General features: G+C 33.7%; 1 protein-coding gene and 1 long non-coding RNA gene across 6 annotated transcripts in view; one reads left to right on the forward strand and one right to left on the reverse strand.

Moving 5' to 3' along the window:
* The window catches only part of NCKAP1 (NCK associated protein 1), a 123665-nt gene that overhangs the window by 110087 nt on the left and 730 nt on the right, over nucleotides 1–12848 (reverse strand). The window lies entirely within an intron of this gene.
* The window catches only part of LOC138146572 (uncharacterized), a 14713-nt gene continuing 12545 nt past the window's right edge, over nucleotides 10681–12848 (forward strand). For both annotated transcript variants that reach the window (XR_011164527.1, XR_011164528.1), the window contains exon 1: nucleotides 10681–12657. This is a non-coding gene — a long non-coding RNA (uncharacterized lncRNA). The remainder of the gene's footprint in view (nucleotides 12658–12848) is intronic.

Here is a 12848-nt window from a genome sequence, read left to right on the forward strand (position 1 = left end):
TAGATAGATAGATAGATAGATAGATAGATAGATAGATAGATAGATAGTACCATTTAGAGTAAACTGTGAAATTTGAAATATTCATATTTATTTTCTGCAAAATCTCACTACAAAGGCTACATGATATACTTATAACTCTTGGTTATGACTATTTTTAATATATTATGAAGAGTGGCAGCACAGAACGGTGGACAGAGGGAGTCAGCCTCAGAAACAGGAAACCTTGTCCCAATTTATTATGTAACCGGTACTGGAAATATGACTTTAGATAAATCATTTAACTTCTCCATTCCCACAGGCAAAAAAATTCTCACACCAATTAGCAAAGCAGTTGTCAAAGGGCTTTGATAAATAAAGTTTTCAAATGGAAGTTTCCTACACCAAGAAAATCATAGGCAATCCACACTCCCTAAAAAGAAATCCAACTTATTAAGCTAAAAAAAAAAGAAAGTTCATCTGAATTACATTTTTTAAAATAAATGTAACTTTCTTGCAATCATATGCAGAATAATTTTTAAATACCCACAAAGCAACTCACTAACACAAAATAAAAAGGAAAGTTCATCTGAACTAATTTTGTTTTTTAAAAAGATAGTTTTCTTGCAATTTTATGCATAATAATTCTTTTTAAAAACCTATAATGTGTTGCTGAGGACAGGTATACCTCAACCTGCTTTTTAATAATGCTAGCATTTTCATATCACTTTAAAGTTTGTAAAGAAATTTACAAATATTATCTCACTTTACCCTTACAACAAACCTGGGAGGTAATTATTATTATTATTATTATTCCCATTTTATAGATGGGGAAATTGAGGTACAGTTTAAGTGAATTGTCCAGGATCATATATAGTAAGCTCAGATGCCAAATTTGAACTTGAGTCTTCTTGACTCTCACTGTGATATCTTCACTTTGCAAAGCACTTTAACTCATCTGATTCTCTCAACTACCCTGGAAAGTACGTGCTATTATTACCACCATTTCACAGATGAGGAAATCAGGTTAAAAAAGTGATATTATATCTTGCTTAAAGGTTTAAAAAGTGTTTTATAAATATTATACTTGTAAAGTAGGTATTTCAAGTAATTAACTCCATTTCACAGACAAGGAAATTTTAGTTCAAGTGACTTGACCCTCCAAATATAGCTATTAAGTGCCAAATGTAGAATGTGAACCCAAGCTTTCCTGATTCCAAGTTCAGCACTTAACTACCAGAGCATAGCAAATGAGTACATTAGTAAGAATCAGCATAGCAATTCAAGTACTTTAAAAATTTACTATTTTCAAAATTTTAAATACTGTTCCTTGAAGGAGTCAATGTTGGAGGAAGGGGTCATGGAAATATGGACACACTAATAAGCAATTTGGAATTCTGTAAAAAGAGTGACTAAGATATCTATACCCTTTGCTCCAGAAATTCTGCTACTAGGCATCTACCCCAAGATGGTTAATGACAAAAATAAAGGCCTCATTTACACCAAAATATTTATTGCTGTACTTTTTTATGGTAGCAAAGAACTAGAAATAAACTGGGGACTAAACAAATTGTGGCACATCATTGTAATGAAATATTACTCGATGAAAGAAACTCTCAACATGAATAACTCATATGAACTAAAGTCATATGAAGCAGGACATGTAAAACAATATACATAATGACTATTTCAATATAAATGGAAAGAACAAAAACCACTTAAATGTTGTGAAATTATAACAATTAAGGTGGGTCTCAAAGAACAGATATGAAAAAACTCTTTTAAGGACAGACTTTTTTTGATATTTTGATTATTTGGTTTTTTCCTCTTTTTAATTCTTCATTAGAAAAAAGGAATGCCAGTGCTCTAAATCACTACTGATTAGAGAAATGCAAATCAAAACAACTCTGAGATACCGCATCACACCTCTCAGATTGGCTAACACGGCAAAATAGGAAAATGATAAATGCTGGAGAAGATGTTGGAAAATTGGAACACTAATGCATTGCTGGTGGAGTTGTGAACTTATCCAACCATTCTGGAGAGCAAATTGGAACTATAGCCAAAGGGCTATAAAAATGTGTATAGCCTTTGACCCAGCAATACCATTTCTAGGGCTGTATCCCAAAGAGATATACAAGTGGGAAAAGGACCTGTATGTACAAAAATATTTATAGCAACTCTTTTTGAGGTGGAAAAGAATTAGAAATCAAGGGATTTCTATTTAGCTATTCCCCACCAATTGGGGAATAGCTAAACAAGTTGTGGTATATGAATGTAATAGAATGCTATTGTGCTATAAGAAATTAGGAGCAGATGGACTTCGTAATAACCTAGAGACATATAAACTGAGGCTGAGTGAGAGGAGCAGAGCCATATTGTACATAATTAGAGACATATCATATCAGTGATAACTGACTTTGATAGACTGGGCTCATCTCAGCAATGCACGGTTATAAGACAACTCCAAAGGATTCATGATGGAAAAGGCTATCCACATCCAGAGAAAGAACTAGTGTCTGAATACAGATTGAAGCATACTACTTGCTCTCTCTCTTTGTTGTTTTGTTTCATTCCTTTCTTGTTCATTCCATTAGTTATAATCCTTCTTTACAACCTAAGTTTAATGTGAAGGTATTTGTAGAACCTATATTGGACTGTATACTGACATAGAGGGGAGGGGGGGAAAGGGATGGGGAGAAAATTTGGGACTCAAAAGCTTATGGAACCGAATGCTATAAACTAAAAGTAAATTAATTAATTAAATTTTTAAAAAATCAATAAGGAATGCCTCATGGGGAACAGGAATGTGGTGGAAAATGGAGGTAATTTCAAAACAAAAGATACCAACTTAGAGTATTTTTAAAATAAATACCACCTCGTACACTATTTGTCTGCCTAACAAATCCTTATCACGAACCAGAGTAAGTTAAAAATTAACCAGAAATTTCTATATATTATTGGCATGATTACTTAATAAAACTTGGTATCATCATCTTTGATATATAATTTTATACTATATTTCTACTGAATATTTTCAGAATTTGATTTAAAATACAAAAATATGAAATATTCCATTTCAAAATTAAGGACAAAACATATTCCAAGTAGGTGGCAATTTTATAAATAACTCAGTAACTGAAGTCCTCCACTGAAATTCTATCCTGAAGACTCATCATGATGCTAAGATGTCTGGGTTCCTTAAGTTTATTACACTGTATAGCCCAAACTCAGGTAAATTAGGCATTCAACTGTATAAGCTTTAAGTTTGGATCTTAGATGAAGAACTGTTTGATTAAGTTTGGAAAAGCTCACCATCAGAAAAGGGACTAAATGATGGCATGTTTTGGTCTCAACAATTTTCAAAAAGTTTTCATTAAACATAACACAGCTATGATTTGCATCTGTAGAGTGAGCATACAAACCCTCAGAATCGCAGATCTACCACATAATGAAATAAATTCTAGAACTAGGAAAATTAGCAAAAGTTAAAAAACTTGTATTTTCTTTTTTTGTTTTCCTTAAATAGAATATATACATTTTCTACAGGTTCGAAATAATAATTTTTCTTTATATCCATTTCTTCTCTAAAGTTTTTTTTTCAGTGAACACATTATGTTAATTTGGTACTGCTTGATCCCAATTATAAACCCAATTTTTAAAAATTTTGCAGGTTTTTAAAGCACAATTATACTCAGAAAAACTACACTAAGTAAAAAAGGAAAGATTTATTAGTTTAAAATGAATACATTTTCAAGAACTGAATAAGTTTATATAAATTTTAAAATCCTCTTGCTAGTTCTCATTTTATGAAATCTCCAAGACTAAACAGAAGCTTCTATTATTAATACTTGCTCTTGTCCATTGAAATATGATAAATAGGCTCTCTATCCAGACACTACACAAATTATTAAAAAAAAAAATCAGTGGTAAATGGGAAAAATTATTCCTACAAAATTAATGGATACTTCTTTGGATGTGTACATCTAAAAAGCTCTGATTCACTTTTCTTCCTGATACCACAGAGAATTCTGTAAAACAGAAATTTCACTCATTGGTCTTAATTATATATGGACTGAAAATAATTAAAATGTTTCTTTGAGGGACCAGGACTTGATACCAGAAAGACTCAGCTTCAAATCCTACTTCAGAAACTTAATACCTCTGTGACCTTGGCAACTGATTTAATCTCCCTATGCCTTCTGTGGTTCTTCATCAGTAGAATGGGGCCTTGGATTTGAAGTACTCTATAGTCCCTTCCATTTTGAAACCTAGAAGCCTTAAAATAGCAAGGCACTAAGAAACCAATTTTGAAAACAAAGTTCAAATATTACCCAGATTTGCTCTTAGAGACAAAGATGTTTTTATTCTCTCTCTCTTTCCCTCTATTTCTCCCTTCTCTCTCTGGATATGGTGGTTACCCCCTTTAATCAATCTCTACTACTGGGGAGGCTGAGGCTAATAGATCACTTGAGTTTGGGAATTCTGACCTGCAGTGGGCTAAGCTAATTGGGTGTCTGTGTTTAAGTCCGGTGCCAATATGGTGAGCCGTGCAGACTAGTTAGCCACTAAACTACTTAAGAAGGAGCAATCCATCACAGGTCAGAAGTGGAACAAGTAAAAGCTCTCTCCCCCTCCCCATTACTAGTACATTAGGCCCTAGTGACTGCTATGCTTCCAGTCCTGGCAAGACAGGGAAACCTAGTCTCTAAAAAATAGGGAAAATAAAGAAAAATAAAAAATCTCAATTATTTTTAAAGAAAAGGGTAGGTATATTGATAAATATGTTACACATCAATATTGCTGAGTTGATAAAATTTAGCTATCCTTAGTCCTACTAGCACAAATAATGGCCATTCTAGAAAAGGGTTTCCACTTGTCCCTAAAAATAACCACTTCCAATAATATATAGGAATTTCTGGTTAATTTTTAACTTACTCTGGTTCATGATAAAGATTTGTTATGCAGATAAAAAGTGTAAGGGGAGGTATCAATTTTAAAAATATTTTAAATTGCTATCTTTAGTTCTGAAATTACCTCCATTTCCCATCATATCCCTGCTCCCCATAAGGCATTCCTTATTTCTAATAAAGAATTAAAAAGAAGTGTTGGTTGGAATTGTATTTACTGTGATTGTTATCGAGGTTGCAAAAGAAGGCAGTGGGGGAGGAGGGGAACATCACATTTTAATTAGATCCAGATAATGAAAATACTGTACAAAATACCTGGGTAAATTATCTGTCAGTAGGCTCAAGTACCTTCAACATTATAAATTCTTTTTTTTTTTTTTACATCCTTGTGTTTTGGGGGTTTTTTAGACAACCTAAAATAGAGAAAGTGGTTTTCTATTATTCTATTTTTTAAAAGGTTCAGAAAAGAAGCAAATTTAAGTATATTAACTGCTCTAATTCTATAAATTAAACCATACTTCCTCATTAACTGCCTCTGTACTAATCATTAATTCACAGTTAACCGAGAACTACAATTATACAAAATACCAAACTAGCCATAATTTTAAACAATGAAATTATACATGTTCGTTGTGGTCTAGAGGTGGCTGTAGGTTCTTGAAAACTACGCCAATAGAGAACAAGCTGTGGCAGGTTCTACCCCATGCTGGAAAGGTTTCAAAAAAAGTAGTCCTGGCAACTATCAGATTCAGTTTACTTTCAGAAGACCAGTCTAGCTAAGCACTGAGGGGCTTATCACCAGTAGATTGGACACCTAGTAATGAATCCTCTGGCCATGGAAACTCACGAAAAAGAAAAATACAAAATGGCCCTCAAGCTCCTCTTTCACTTCTGCACTGATAGTGCCAGACTGGCAGAAGAGAGGCCTAAAAGGAGGTTCTAATAATCATGCAAATTTTAGATGAATATTATATTATACTAGCTAAAATTAATGCTTCTAAACAGGAGTTCCTCATTTGGTGATCATACTTCTACAGGAATTAAATCATTTTAATTTTGATCCACTTGCTATAAATAAAACTAGACAGCAAATGGAAGCTGAAAATAAATGTAATGTCTTTGGCAAACAAAAGAGTTGGCAGAAATGGTTTTTATCATTTCTTCAAAGGCAACAAGAAATGTGACTTCATGGGATATGTGATCATCTGAAATTGCAGCGTTCATGATAAGCACTTGCAAAATGATTGCTGCAATAATAATTGCAGTTTATATGAAATCATCTCATGTAGATGAAGAAATAAAGAATTTTTACTTTAATACATAGCAAAGGTAGACATTAAGAAGGGTAGCAAAAAACATGTTGGCTCAAGAAACTGAGTCCAGATACTTGAAAATGGAAGGTAACTTTAGAGGGGATGGTGTTAATAGATGCAAAAGACATGAAAGACTTTAGCACTTGAGATAAGACTTAAAGAACTCAGGGATTCTGAGATTCAAAGTTTGGGAAAGAGAGCATGCCAGGCATGGGAAAGGGCTAGTGCAAAGGTAGAGTTAAGAGATGGAGTGCAAGCAATAGCAAGTAGGTCAGTATGGCTGAATTGTAGAATATGTGGAAGATAGAAGAATATAATTAGACTGTAAAGGTAGGAAAGTGACAGGTTGTAATGTAATGTAAGTGATAGATTCAAATGCCAAACAACTGGGAGGGGGGGAGGTCCATATTTGATCTTAGAGGTATTAGGGAGATACTGGAATTTATTTAGTAGGAAGATGAAAGGGACCTTTAAGAAAGTTATTTAGCAGCTATGTGGAGGGTAGATTACAGTGAAGCAAGGCTTGGGGCAGGAAAATCAATCAGAAGGCTATTGCAACAGCCCAGATGATAAAAGCCTAAAATGGTAGTTGTGTGAGAAGAGAACAGAAAACAATGTATTTAAGAGATGTTATAAAGATATTACAAGACTTAGTAACTGACAGATGAAATCAACATTACAAACCAGGATGACAATGGAAGGACATAGGTCCAGACTACTATATGCAGTTAGATGAACAACTCACAGAACTGGTCCACAAGTATGCATATTTTGGTCAAACCCTAAGAACGAATAATAAAATGAAAAGGAGGCAAGTAACTATATTATCTTTGGGAAAATTTTGTGGTGTTTTTAATAGCCCCAAGCATCTCTCTGTAACAAAGGTGTATCCTTTAGATATCAATGTTCTTCTTGCAAAGCTGTACAGCTAGATATAAATTCTGGAAGGCCAATCTCCAAAGAATTAAAGGTATGGGTCACCCAGAGAGCAATGGAAGTTGTGAGGAAAATACAATGTATTCCAATGAAGAATAAATGGTACAGGAGTAGTCATATAAAGATATTATCAGAGAAATGTATGAACAGAAAAGGAGGAAACCAATACTATAATAAGAACAAAGAATAACGGCTAGATTGTGTGGTCCAGTAGTAACCACTAAATGTCAAGAAATCTAGAAAAAGGCCCTCAGCACATCAGGTGCATTAGGATCATTTACAGGAGGACATGGAAAAGAATTACAAAGAATAATAAGAAACAGCTGGGCTGTGATAGCCAAAATTCAATAAATTAGGATTATGTGCCTTATTTGTGTCAGACAACTAGGCCCTGGGGGATACAAAGACAAAAGAATAACAGTTCCTGCACTACATAGAGAGATGATAGATACACATGTAAAAGAGATACAAGATAACTTGGGAGGAAAGGGAAAGCACTGGCAGCTGGGTCTTGAAAAAAACTAGGGATTATAAGGCACAAGTGATGAGGCAGTACATTCTCTTGAGAAGAGAATGGCGAGAGCCAATCCCCCAAATGGAGTTTAGCTGCACTATGTAGTATGCATGAGAATGAATAATACAGAATAAAGCTTGACAGGTGACAGGTTAGGAAAGGCACTGTTAAATGCCACAGAGTTTATATTGGATCCTAAAGGTTACAGGGAGCCATAAGAGTTTTGTATGAAAAGGACATCATGATCAGCCCAGTCCCTTAGGAAAATCACTTTGCCATCTGTGTGTATTGAATTGTAAGGGAGAAGACTTGAGGCAAGTAGATCAGTTAGGATGTTGAAATAATCTAGGGAAGAGGTGATGAGAACTTGAATTAGGATGGAAACTAAACGAGCAGAGAGGTAATGGATGCAAGAAATGATGTAGGAATAAAATGGAGACTAGGGCAAGTCAAAGCAGTTGCTCATACTCAGGTGTGAATAGCAACATTGTAAGGATGATCAACTGTGAAAAATGTAGCTACTCTGATGAAGACAATTCCAAAGGACCCTTGATGGAAAATGCTATTCATCTCCAGAAAGAAAACCGATGAATTAAAATCTAGAATGCAAATTGAAGCTTAGTTTTTAAACTTTATTTTTCTTGTTTGTGTGTATTCTAACATGGGCTAATATAGAAATGTTTTGTATGACTTCACATATATAACTGACATATTGCTTGTCTTCTCGATGCAGGGGGAGGGGCAGGAGAGAATTTAGAAGTTCTAATGTTAAAAAATTTTATGTGTAGTTAGGAAACATTTCATAAATCAATAAGCTGTATATATATAGATATATATATATAGATAAATATATGTTTTTAAAAAGAATTAGTCACTCTGTATCATAGCTACTTTTTCTCTTTACTTGGTCTAAGCCATCCGAGTATAAATAGAAAAAACCCCCACCATTTTTTAAAAGAAAATGATTTTTTAAAAATTAGTTATGAATTTCTTTAACAAGATGATTTGTTGAATGAAATATATTTTAGGTTTCAAATCTAAGGTAATTAAATCAATCTTCAAGAAATTCTCATGTAAACATTCTACCTGTGCACAGCATTTTCCCAGTAGTGGAGACAGGCACATATATGGCAGAACCAGTGCAGTCTTAACAAAAGTCTTGCTGCTGAGAGATAAAAAAACTATACCTCCTCTACAAACATCTCCATTCATTTCTCTCAATCCTCTCTTCTGCCCTCCCCCACCCCCCAAAAGAAGAAAAAAGTAGCAAAGGAAGAATAAGGTCTGCTTTGTAATATTCCTTCACAACCTATCTTTTTTTTTCTATACTAAATAAGGAATGAAGAAATCTTTTACTTTGCTGCCATTCTTCATTTTTTTTTTCTGTAGGGAAGCACAGTACTCAAAAACAGGGGCCAAACATTACTTTTTTTGACAGATTGCAGATGAATAGGAGGGAAAAATAACAAATGATAATGATTGGCCCATAGTAAAGGAGACCTCAAGAACACTAATGCTTAGATTTTAATCCTTTCCCACTACTCCATAATATAGCTAAAGCAACAAATGAACAAATTAAGGTAAAATACATAGATGTTTAGCTAATATATACATACATACATGCATACACACACACACACACACATATATATATACATACACACATATGTTCAGCCTTCTTTGGCACTAGGAGTATTGCAATGATCACAATAACAATGGTATAGTAAAATAGAAGGAAAATAAAAGGTAAAGTCATTTTAGCTGGTTTGGAGGGTTTACTGATTTCTTTCTTAAGAGACAGAGCTCTGGAAGAAACAGGTGTAATTTCAACACTTTCTAGGCATCACCAGCTGCTTTAAACTTGAAACTCCTAAACAAAATGACTGCCTTATATTTATAAAGTGTTCCATAATATTTAAAGTGATTTCATATATAGTAGAGGCACTCAGATATAGTGGACATAAAGCTGGCTGGTAAAACTTGGGTTCAAATTCCTCCTCTGACACACACATCCTGAGCAAGTAAGTTTACTTAACTTCTCAGTGCTCTAGGAAACTTCATAAGACTAAGTTGCAGAAAGGGGCCGGCCTACTTTTGTAGAAGTTTCCTCACATGGGAGTTTCCTACACTAATAAAATGATGGTCCACTTTCTAGTCTTATTCTTTCACATACCTATCTTATCTGATCCTCACAGAAACTCTATGAAGAAAGCAGGGCAGGTCATTGTGGTCATTTTATAGAAGAGGAAAAGTGGTTGGCAATAAGAAAACATGCCAGTTACATTAAACTGAGGTTTAACCTTAAGAATGAAGTGAGATGAGAATAATGGAATTTGAGAGTTAGAAGGGACATTATAGATAATTGTATTTCCTTTTAATACATGAAAGAATGACTTAAAATGTTAAATTATATATATTTTCCGTTTTCAAAAGGCTAGTACTTTTGTGTGTGTGCTTCCTTCTGGTTTCCTTACACTTAATACAACATTTAAATAATACATGATTTCATCAGTGTACTTTCATTCCTTCCACCAAAGCAAATTACAACTTTTATTTGCCTTGACAAGTTGCAGTAGCTATAAAAAAAAAAGTCAATATCCAGCTGCCATCTCTCTGGTGATGAACTTAATCAGATAACTAGACATATAGTCAGCACAATGATAGGTCTGTATGTAATAGGTCTTAGCTTAGTTAAGTAGGACCTGCCAGAGTTTATGTGCTACTGGAACAGTTTCCCAAGTGCCAGGGGTCACATTTCCACAACAAGATGAAGCACATTAGGACTTCAGGGGAAGAGTTTTCTCACATTTCAAAATGATGAAATTTTCTTTAGAAATCAAATTTCATCCATTATTAACGTTGTGAGAAGCATACTTTTAGTGTCTGGGACAATTTGTAAAGAAAGTCTATCTTACTACAGATACTATTTTTCTAATTTTGTAGCGTTGCTAAAATTATATTCCAGAACAGACTTCAAGTTATACTGTAGCAATTTGTTTGCAAATCTACAATGCAAATCTTATTTGATGAGTATAAACTGTAAGACCAAAAAAGTCAAATAACTGGTGAGCAAATTATTTTCTTCATATTTTGGAAGGATTTTTACTATTTCAACCACTTGCTGGCAGAGAATTATAAATAATTCTATGGACAAAAAGACTAAAATTCCACATGATACACTAGCATTCACATAACAATATTAATCAATAACAGCAAAGCAAAATGCAATCACTGCATAATCTAAAGCAATAATTTTGTACAAAAAACAATGAAATAAAAACAAATAAAAATAAAACTATAACTTTCATTTTGTCATAAATCAAAATACATAACAAAAACAAATTTTCAGATCTTATATATTCTGAATTTTATCATTTCAATAAGTTTTAACAGTAAATGTAATAGTACTTCTTAGTTAAGTAATGAGTTATAAAATTTGTAATGTAATATAGGCACTTAAAACATCCATAATTTAGTTCCCTAATGTTTAGTCTGTGATAGAAAACATTACAAAGTCTGAGTTTACAATGTAAAAATGTTTACAGTACACTAAGAATTTCTATTAGCCAAATCACTTTTAATGCTACTCTCACTTCCTCTTTTAGAAACCATCAAGACCATTTCCTTTAACCACAATACCACATGTCTAGTACCTTCTAGTAATGTTTCACTTGCTATTTCTTCTGACTTCTAAAATCAATACCCAAATTTCTTATGAACACTTGTAAAATTCCACAGTAAATTCAGTTCAATATAGAATGAATAGCATGGATATTAACATTAAATTATCCCTAACCTATTTACTTCTAAGAACTTATTATAAATTAACATTTTTAAATTCGAGTTCTATTTTGTTAAGGAATATCCTTATGACAAATGTTAACAAAAGTCATTAAGATTTATTGCTGCTTACTCATACTTACTGGAGTTCTTAACTTTTTCTGTATCATGCATCTTTTTAGCTATCTGAAGAAGCCTATGTCCCTCTTCTAAGAATAATGTTTTTAGGTAGGATTACAAAGTAGGCTAATTCAATTGCAAGATGTAATTTTTTTTCTCAATCAAGTTCACACTCCTCCTTAAATCTACTGATGCACCTATAACCCTAACCTTAGTTAAGGACCCTTGACCCATCATATTTCACAGACAGCCAACTCTTATACACATGTTGATGTTCCAAAATAAGTAATCCTCACCAAAATACTGTTTTAAACAACAGCCTTTTAAAACAACCCCATTATGAAATGAATTATAGAAACAACTTTTTAATTAAAATTTAAACAGGTTAAAATGTTTATCTTAACATTACTAATTCTTGAAAAAACGAGTCTTAGTATTTAAAATTAACAAATACTCTTGAAGCAAACAGTAGTAAGACTGAAACCAAGTATGTATATAATCAAAATATTAGGAACTAAAATAGCTAATCCCCACATAGATTAATCTTCAATCTCTCTAAATGGCAAACTTGACTTAAGTTTCCAAAAAGATGTAATTATTTTGGTTTGTTTACCCTGGAATATATAAGCATAATGTTGTGGATCAAAACAAAAAGCTACCTGAAGCTTTAAAACTGTTTTTATTAAACTATAGGCCAACTTGCCTTTCCTGGACTTTCTAAAGACGTCAAAGCAATGGGTAGCAAACAGCTATAAAAAACGTCAAAGAATATTTAGTAGTAACGGTGGGCAATACAGTTGCAGACTTTGTTTGAGACATAGTGAACTTTTAAGAGTGGCCTTTAAAAAAACATATACACGAACCTAGGGTTCTCCAAATGTGTATAAGTTGGAGGGGAAAGGAAGGTGGCAGGAAAAGCAAGGTTAAGGCTGTTATTCCTGTTCCAGTGAGTCACAACTCCTAAGTATTAGGAGAAAATTAGTTCCACCCTCACTTCTCCCTCCTCCCTACCTACAAAAAACACGATCTCCCAGTTAACACCCTCTCAAAAGGCTATTCCTTAGCAGTATAGGAGGAATTGAAAGTGAGAATGGGTGAGGGTTATATGGTGAGCTTTTTCCTTTTTCATCTTTCTTCACTCCCACCCCCTCCCCAAAATCAAGGAACGACTGGAACATCTGGGGGGTGTTGGGTGAGTCCCCCACGGACCTTTTTGCCCCCCACCCCTTCCATTTCTCCCGGGGCCGCCTCAGTTCCAGAACAAGCAAGTTTCCCTATCTTCCCCTAGCATCCCCACCC

This window comes from Petaurus breviceps, unplaced genomic scaffold (genome assembly GCF_028583685.1).
Source record: "Petaurus breviceps papuanus isolate PSGF00001 unplaced genomic scaffold, PetGlider_PUasm1.0 90763, whole genome shotgun sequence".
Classification (NCBI taxonomy): domain Eukaryota; kingdom Metazoa; phylum Chordata; class Mammalia; order Diprotodontia; family Petauridae; genus Petaurus; species Petaurus breviceps.